Raw genomic sequence first — 9372 nt, forward strand, 5'->3', positions numbered from 1 at the left:
CTAATTAGTAGATATACAGTAATACAATATGAAAATCGGAAAGCACTGGGAGTGAGTAAAAATTGAAATCTCTTTCTGGCAATTTCTTAAAAAGTTTTTCCTCTTGGCAATGTATTTTCTTTGCACTTTAAAGCAGTACCTACTTGTTAAACGATATGAGTATCACAGGGGTCCTGAGAGTAAGTAAAATATCACATGGACCCTAGCTTTTCTATGTAGCCAAGTTGTTTACCACTTAATATATTATGCCTTTTAGATGTCATAAGAAGGAGTATACCATAGTAATCAGGCACATAGGCTCTGGAGACGGAAAGCCTGGTTGAGAAACCAGCTTCATCATTTGCTAACTATGTGAATTTGGGAAGAGGTCCTTGTATTAATTTCCTATGGCTGCTGTAATGAATTTCATGGCTTAAAGCAAAAAAAAAAAAAAAAAATTATTATCTCACAATTCTGGAGTTTGGAGGTTTGAAATTAATATCACTGGGCTACAATTCATATGTTGGCAGAGCTGCTTTTCTTTAGGGGAGAACCTGCTTTTTTGACTTCCAGCTTCTGGTGACTACCAGTATTCCTCAGCTTGTGGCTGAACCACTTAAATCTGTGCCTCTGTGATCACCTTGTCTTCTCTTCTATTTGTGATTGAATTTAGAGCCCACCTGGATAATACAAGATTATCTCTCCTTCTCAAGATCTTCAAAATATATGTTTTTTTCAGTTTGAAAGCAATTACTGTTTATTAACTGACCAGGTTACAAAAATAATCATGGTAAGCACTTTAGTTTATCTTTCTAATAAACCTGCTGTTCTGGTGTGCTCTGTTGCCAGCATCTCCACCATCTACAAAATGTGTCTTTGTTTTCACCTCTGGAGAGGATAATTTGAAGGGCCACAGGAAGTCATTTGCTTCTTTGAAGCATTTTCCAAAATTATAGATGCCATGAGTCAAATCCTTCCTGCAGATGGCGCCCTATATACTGAGACATTGAGCAATCAAAGTGTTATCTGTCACGGCAATTTGCCGCTTATTGATTTTGCCATAACTATGCTTGTAGATTAGTTTATTTACTGATTTCAGGTTTAGGTAACCCTACGGTTCTACAATCCTCAGCATGTTAACTGAAGACTTGTTGAGCTTAACAAAAGTTCCATTGAATATGTGACATAAGCAGAGAAGCTGCAACACCTTTTGGACCTTTGGGCTCACACCATTAATAATTTTAATCCTGATGACAAATGCCAGTTTGGATTCGGCAGGTATATGGAAGTTTCCAGCTTTTCTTGCCATCCTAGCCATTCATATTTCAGTTCTGTACATCTGCCTATAGTCATTGTGATAGTAATTCGCTTTTTCACAAAGCATGCTTGCCTTTGTTCTCCTTGCCTTTCAAAGCATCTTTTGGGCAAACTTTTTTCTCTGGAGCTTGATCTTCAACTACGAAAAATTCCTTTTACTTATTGTTAAGGGTTTCTGGCACAGAAGGAAACTTTTCTTCCTCTTTTCAACACCCTCCGTATTTCAACACCCTCCATGGTTCCAGCTGGAAAAGAGCAAGATTTTAAAAATCCTAATCCTATCTACAAGTACTCAGTAAAGTAACATTGACCAATTCCAGGGATTAGGACCAGATATATGTAGTGGGGGTGGTGGGGGAAGTGTGGGACTATTTATCAGACTACCACAGCACTGAAACCTTTCTGAGGCTTCATTCTCTTTATCTCCACAGTGATGATGGTAACAGCACCCACCTCCATGGAGGTCCATGGAGAACTATAAAATAATGCAACAATTTATGTAAGCTTTCTGGCCACATGGACCAGATATATATTAAATGCTCTTATGATAGCACAAAAGTCTCCTTCCAGATTATTTTAAAAATAGAACATACTCATCATCACGTGCATATTTTTATTATGGTTAAACACAAACATAGAAACTAGAAAATCAGAGACAAACCAGTAAAATTATATTTTTTCAGTACTCCTTAAAACCCTGAACAAAGTTGGCATTTTCTTCTAAATCATACTGAATTCACTTGCTAATATTGAAAAATGATCAGGATTAAATATGAAGAAGTGTTTGTCTCCTGGCTACAATTACCACTGACAAAAGTATAACTCATGACATGGAGAGCGTTGAATCTGCACTGCCTCCTTTTTAAACGAATACATGTTTTTAATTTTAGATTCACAGAAAAATTGCAATGGTAAAACAAAGGGACTCCATATGTTTTCTACTCAGTTTTCTCTACTGTTAACATCTTATATTGCTATTGTGGAAAAATAATAAATATCAGGGCCCCAAAATCAGTAAGCTAAAGGGAAACGTCAAGCTAGGATCTGCTTAGGGCAAACCTGCCTCATTATATGAAAAGTCACCCCTCTGCTCACTGAGATAAATGCACATCTATTTGCCTCTTTTGGAGCGGTTAATCAGAAACTCAGAAGAATACAACCGTTTGACTTTGAGTCATCCTGACTTTGCTGTGAGTTATCCCACCTTTCCAGACCAAACCAACGTTCATCTTATATATGTTGATTGATGTCTCATGTCTCTCTAAAATGTGTAAAACCAAACGGTGCTCTAACCACCTTGGGTCCACGTCATCAGGACCTCCAGAGGCTGTGTCACAGGCACGCATCCTCAACTTTGGTGAAATAAACTTTCTAAATTAACTGAGACCTGTCTCAGATATTCAGGGTTCTCAGATTTTGGTAACCATGAAGGGCTTCTGAGTAAAGGTGTCCCTGACCTTTGACAAATCTCCTATTGGTTCTTGGTACCAGCATGAGCTAACTTTATGGCTAAAACCAATAGGACTATTTGCTGAGGTCTGGGAGCACCCCCCGCCGTATTTCCCAAAATTGGGTTGAGATATAAAGTTTACTTTGCTGTACAACTCCCTTTTTGGAGTTTTACTTACTTCCCGGAAGGCAGACAAAATTTTCTCCTTCCATGATGATGAAAGGCAGAAAATTCCTTCATAGAGTTTGACCTCACTCCCAACAAAGGAGCCAAGTTTGACATTTTTTGTTTGTTTGTTTGTTTCTAGGATGGTAGAGAGAGACTTCATCCTGAGACCCATTTTCAAGCAAGTAGCTGAATTGGGATTTTGTCTTGGCTAAAGTTAACAACCAGCTGATCTTAATTTCTCCTTACAAATAGAGCGCCCAGTGATCATACTGTTGGGGTTTCCTGTTATTTGTTCCGGTCTTTCTCACATTAGATTTGACCAACTCTACCTGACTTGATCAAATCTGAGTGAGAATTCCAAATTATGGGTAACAAATCCTCTCTAATTTGGCAAAATTCCTCGCAGCTGCAAAAGAGGGAACAAAACAAAACAAAATAAAACACATGTACTTGGTTTCTGTGTTTTTTTCCTCTCTTAAAAAAAAAAAAAAAGTTCTTGGCCGGGCGCAGTGGCTCACGCCTGTAATCCCAGCACTTTGGAAGGCCAAGAGGCGGGCGGATCACGAGGTCAGGAGATTGAGACCATCCTGGCTAACAAGGTGAAATCCGTCTCTACTAAAAACACAAAAATTAGCCGGGCATGGTGGGGGGCGCCTGTAGTCCCAGCTGCTCGGGAGGCTGAGGCAGGAGAATGGCGTGAACCCGGGAGGCGGAGCTTGCAGTGAGCCGAGATCGTGCCACTGCACTCCAGCCTAGGCGAAAGAGCGACACTCCCTCTCAAAAAAAAAAAAAAAAAAAAAAAAAGTTATTTTGTTTACTTTTCTTCCAACCTATACCTCCTTCTCCCTTTGCCATCTGCAGTACCAAAAAATCTAGAGAAGACTTTCAATGACTTGAATCCCTTTAAAGAATTCAAAGCAAACGTGCCCCTCACCCCTTTTGGCGTGTTCTGTTTTCTTTGTGGAGTTTCAAGAGCCATGGGCAGGTTCTTCTTCGGTCTAAAGCTAGTTTTATTTTATTGCATGACCTGACCTCTATGATTTTGAGGGTACCAGAGGTGACCTTGTATTATGAGAGGATTTGACTCTGGCCTGTGTAATGGCATACAAGAGCTACAAGGTTAGGGGTGGCTGTGAGCATTTTACAGGAAGTGGTCTTCGCTGTTTTTATTTTTATTTTTTTTCCTCCTAGGAAGTTGTTGTTTAAGGATCCTAATTCTAGTGTGGAGATGCATTCTAATGGGTCTCCTCTATTGCTTTTTCTCCCAAAATTACTCTTGATTGGGCTTGTCTGTGCACACTTGCATGAGGAACTGAACTGTTGTTTTCATAGGTAAATGAGAGACTCGGTTTTCTCAGCTCTGAAGAGAAAGGATATATTGCTTCTCCCAGCTGAAAGGTGCTGCTGGGTGACCAGGAGCCTTGTGGGAGCATCTGGGGACTTGAACTCCTGTGACATGCAGCAGTCCTACAGGGACATCCCCACAAATTTGATTTTAAAAAGGCTCTTCCAAGAAACACATGTAAGGGCTGATCGCCCAGTATTTTGAGCCATCTCAGAGGACATAGACTTCTGGAGAGAAACTGAGACATGTAAGAGGGTGGAAATGACTCAGTGGTGACACACTGTGGAGTCCTGTTCACAAGCAGGACACATCAATCCACCATACAAAAACCCTAGGCCACAACTCAGTTGTTCCTTTTAAGAAAAAAAGTGGGAAACAAATAATCTGAGAATGAAGAGAAGATAAGGATGATACCCCCTTTCAAGCACTCTGTACATTTTATTGCACCTCTACTTGCCAGAGTTTATGTAAAATTGAAATAACATGATCTTTATGCACATTTACATTAAGGAAAAAGAGCCCTAAGTTTGACCTGCAAACTATACAGTTCCTGAGTTCTCTTTTTCTCTTTGTTCTTTTTTGCCTGATTTACATGTGCTGTTATTTTTCTACTAAGATAAAAACCACTATTTGGAACCAACAGGGTTTTTTTCAAGCTGGGGAACTTGTGTTTATCTCACCGCTAAAGTTCTGAAGTAAAAGCTATAGGACTTTGTGTGTGTGTGTGTGTGTGTGTGTGTATTTAAAATGCCTTTATAATTTCTATAATTTTATGTTTAATAGGCAATTACATCAGTTTTAATATTCCTCTAGCACCCAGGCTTTTTCTCTCCATACTTTATGTCACAAATTTTGCAATTTGATTTTTACCTGAGTTTTTTTCTTTATATGCAAATTTAAGGCTATTTAGGTGACAACTGCTTAGGGTAGTGAAACAGGTTATTAAGAATTTGAAAGTCCAGGGCCAGGCACCATGGCTCACGCCTGTAATCCCAGCACTTTGGGAGGCTGAGTCAGGTGGATCACGAGGTGAGGAGATCAAGACCATCCTGGCTAACACGGTGAAACCCCATCTCTACTAAAAATACAAAAACTTAGCCTGGTATGGTGGCGGGCACCTGTAGTCCCAGCTACTCGAGAGGCTGAGGCAGAAGGATGGTGTGAACCCAGGGAGGAGGAGTTTGCAGTGAGTCGAGATCGCGCCACTGCACTCCAGCCTGGATGACAGACTGATACTCCATCTCAAATAAATAAATAAATAAATAAATAAATAAATAAAACGAAATTCAAAGTCCAAGATAGACAGAAAAAGATCTTTATGAATCTATGAGATGTACTTCTATTGGCATGCCTAATACATAATACATGTATTTATGTGTTGTGTACACAATGTTCCACTACTGAAAATATATAAATGAATTCTAATTAATTGGCTTAAGAAAAGAAAATGGCTTGAATCAAATATTTTATGAGGAAAAAAGAAAGTAATAGTTAAATGCTTTTTCAAGTTTACATAACTTAGGTAAAATCTTTAATAAATAAGCTAGGTTTAAAATATTTGTAAAGTAATAATAGAAATGTCTTAAGAATTACCAGCATACATTTTTGTTTGCATTTATTAATCAAGCAATTTTATACTTATCCCTGCCAAATATTATAAGGTGTCAAAATTTGGCATAGAGGTTACAGAACTATAAACCCAGCGCAAAACAGCATAATATGTGCTTGTGTAATGTTTAAAAATGAGACACTAATATTGGTTTAATGACAATAGCTGTATTTTCAATTTAGTAAGATTACCATAACTTTTAATCCTGTGGCTTTAGGCAGTTTAGTCCACATGTAGTAAGGAGCTTTGTTTTGGGAAAGGACTGTTATCATCTTTATTTCAAACCTAAACTATAAACTAAATTCCTCCCAAGTTAGTTCGGCCTATACCTGGGAATGAACAAGGACAGCTTTGAGGTTAGAAGCAACATGGAGTCAGTCAGGTCAGATCTTTTCTACTATCTCAGTTATAATTTTGGCAATGGTGGTTCCAAAATTGTAAATGATGACTATCACAGTTTTAATAAATAATCTAGGTAAATAATTAAAATAAATAGGTAAATATAATGGAATAAATACTTGTATACAAACTTGTTGTAATTTAGAATCTAAGGTTATATCAAATTAAATAATGGATATTTGATTATTTGGGTATTTTTCAATAAAAATATTGTAGGAAAACATTCTTTCTAAGAAAAAAGTGTGTTCTTTTTAAAGATGAACAATTTTTCTCTAATATAAATCTTGCTTAAAGGTCATATATAAAACAAAGTAAAAAGGAAACAGGAAATAAGAGAGATGTAAGAAAGTTATAAAAATAAAGAAAGGTTTTGTTGGTAAGAAAGCTTAAAGAGAAATAATGAAAAAAGAAACTTGTATGGTAAATTTAGTCCTAGAATAAAGTGACTGGTTGTTTAAGAAAGAGGGATGTTCAGGGCAAACCAGAAAGTTCAAGCATGTCGTGAATGATTTGTATAAATAGCAATAAGAGCATTTACAAAAAAGAAAAGAGAACAAAAAATCTTTTATATGATCAAGTTGTCTATAAAGGGAAATTATAGTGGTCTTTCAAGAGATTGGGCTTGATATATAAAAGAAAAGCAATTACACATTAAATAATTGGTTAAAACAATGAAATTTTCTTAAGAAATTGATTTACTCTTAATAAATTATGAGATTTCAATTTTTTAACCAAAAGTTCAACTTTTATTGCATGTTGCCATTTTTGCTTTTTCTCCTCTTTTAAAGAATGCAAAATAGTAATGCTCTCTTTAAACTCATTTTTAGTGCATATAAGTTTTTTCCTCGAGTTCTGTTTGCTGTGGCCTGATGTTAACAATATTTTATTAAAGGTATAAAAGAAATATTTTCTTACAACGTAATATTCTGTGTAGTGCAGAAGGTCATTTCCTTTTAATTGGACTAACAGATTTTACACTTTATCAAAATAATTTCTATGCCATTACTATTAAATTTTGATACGCTTAGGAATAAAACAGTGACTTTTTTAAAGTTAAGGTTACTATATCCATTTATTTTTTCTGTATGTGCTTTTAAAGTCCCTGTGGCATTAAGTTACAGGTCTATGATTCCTGGGTCTAAAAAGGAGACTAAGTACTGCTAAATCTTAAACGCTGACAGCAATTAAAGCCTCATCTTGAGGCTCAATAGAAGATGCCAATGAAACTGCATTCCTGAGACACACGACCAGAAATTAAAGCTATTCTGCCCCTCAAGGCCCAGGGACTACTATGGAAGAGTTAGGCATGTGAAATTGTAAGGGCTGAATTTGAGAGATAAAATAAGTTCAGTTTCTCCATAAATTAATCATTGAGGTCAAAGGCATAGTGATGTAACACCAGCATATGGGCATCTTGTGTCAGATTAACAAGGTTTTCTTGAAGGGTTAGCCAACTCCTTAATAAAGGTTATAAAAGTTATAACCACTTTTGGAAGTTATATCTTATGGTCAAGATTAAAATTTTATAGATTGTATATAAAATTTAGAAAAACAAATCTACCTGGCTTTTATCCTGTTTTTATTTGAGCTTACTGTTATGAATATTGTTTCTCCTCTCTCAAATAATAAAGGATTTTGCCTTGTTTTGAAATCCTTGAGTTATCACCTTGGTCAAATGAATGACTTATTTTACAATGACCTGTGATATCAAATGTTTTAAAACTTTGATATTTGACAAACTTTCCAAAATCAGATTATTCATTATGTCTTTTTCTGACCTAATTAATCCTTTAAGATATTAGGTTTCCTGAAGTCAAAAAACCGATGTAATTTGGCTTATGTGGCATATAAATTATACAGGAAGCATTGTCAAATATGAAATGGTGTTTGGGTATTTTGGGGTTGTATTTGTATAAATATGTTATTGGTGATATCACCATCATTCTTCACAAAATTAGAGAAAACAATTCTAAAATTTATATGGAACCAAAAAACAGCCTGCACAGCCAAAGCAATACTAAGCGAAAATAAAAAATCTGGAGGCATCACACTACCTGATTTCAAACTATACTATAAGGCCATAGTCACCAAAAGAGCATGGCACTGGTACAAAAATAGGCACATAGACCAATGGAATAGAATAGAGAACCCAGAAATAAACCCAAATACTTACAGCTAAGTGATCTTTGACAATGCAAACAAAACCAGTAGGGTAAGGACACCCTTTCCAACAAATGGTGCTGGGATATTTGGCTAGCCACATGTAGGAGAATGAAACTGGATTTCCATCTCTCACCTTATATAAAAATCAACTCAAGATAAATTAAGGACTTAAACCTAAGACCTGAAACTATAACAATTCTAAAAGGCAACATTAGAAAAACTGTTCCAGATGTTGACCTAGGCAAGGATTTTATGACCAAGAACCCAAAAGCATATGCAATAAAAACAAACATAAATAACTGGGACATAATTAAACTAAAGAGCTTTTGCATGACAAAAGGAACAGTCAGCAGAGTAAACAGACAACCAACAGGGTGGGAGAAAAATCTTCACAATCTATACATCTGGAAAAGGACTGATATCCAGCATCTATGACAAACTCATCAAATCAGTAAGAAAAAACAATCTTTCCCACCAAAAAGTGCTCTAAGGACATGGATAGAAGATCCTCAAAAGAAGATATACAAATGGCCAACAAACATATGAAAAAATGCTCATCGTCACTAATGATTAGGAAAATGCAAATGAAAACCACAATGTGATACCACCTCACTCCTGCAAGAATGGCCAAAGTAAAAAATTAAAAAACAGTAGATGCTGATGTGGATGTGGTGAACAGAGAACAATTCTACAATGCTGGTGGGAATGTAAACTAGTACAGCCACTATGAAATACAGTGTGGAGTTTCCTTAAAAAACTAAAAGCAGCACTACCATTTGACCCAGCTATCCTACTACTGGGTATCATTACTTGAAAAAGATACTTGCACACGCATGTTTGTAGCGGCACAATTCACAGTTGCAAAGTCATGGGAGTTTCCTTAAAGAACTAAAAGTAGAACTTTTAGTTTATATATTGATGTATATTTATATATAAATTTAT

At 36.2% G+C, this 9372-nt stretch overlaps 1 pseudogene; it reads right to left on the reverse strand.

Moving 5' to 3' along the window:
- Window positions 1-778: 778 nt before the first annotated feature.
- On the reverse strand, window positions 779-1893 carry LOC105508422 (annotated as a pseudogene).
- Window positions 1894-9372: the final 7479 nt, after the last annotated feature.

This window comes from Colobus angolensis, unplaced genomic scaffold (assembly GCF_000951035.1).
Source record: "Colobus angolensis palliatus isolate OR3802 unplaced genomic scaffold, Cang.pa_1.0 Scaffold161, whole genome shotgun sequence".
Lineage (NCBI taxonomy): Eukaryota > Metazoa > Chordata > Mammalia > Primates > Cercopithecidae > Colobus > Colobus angolensis.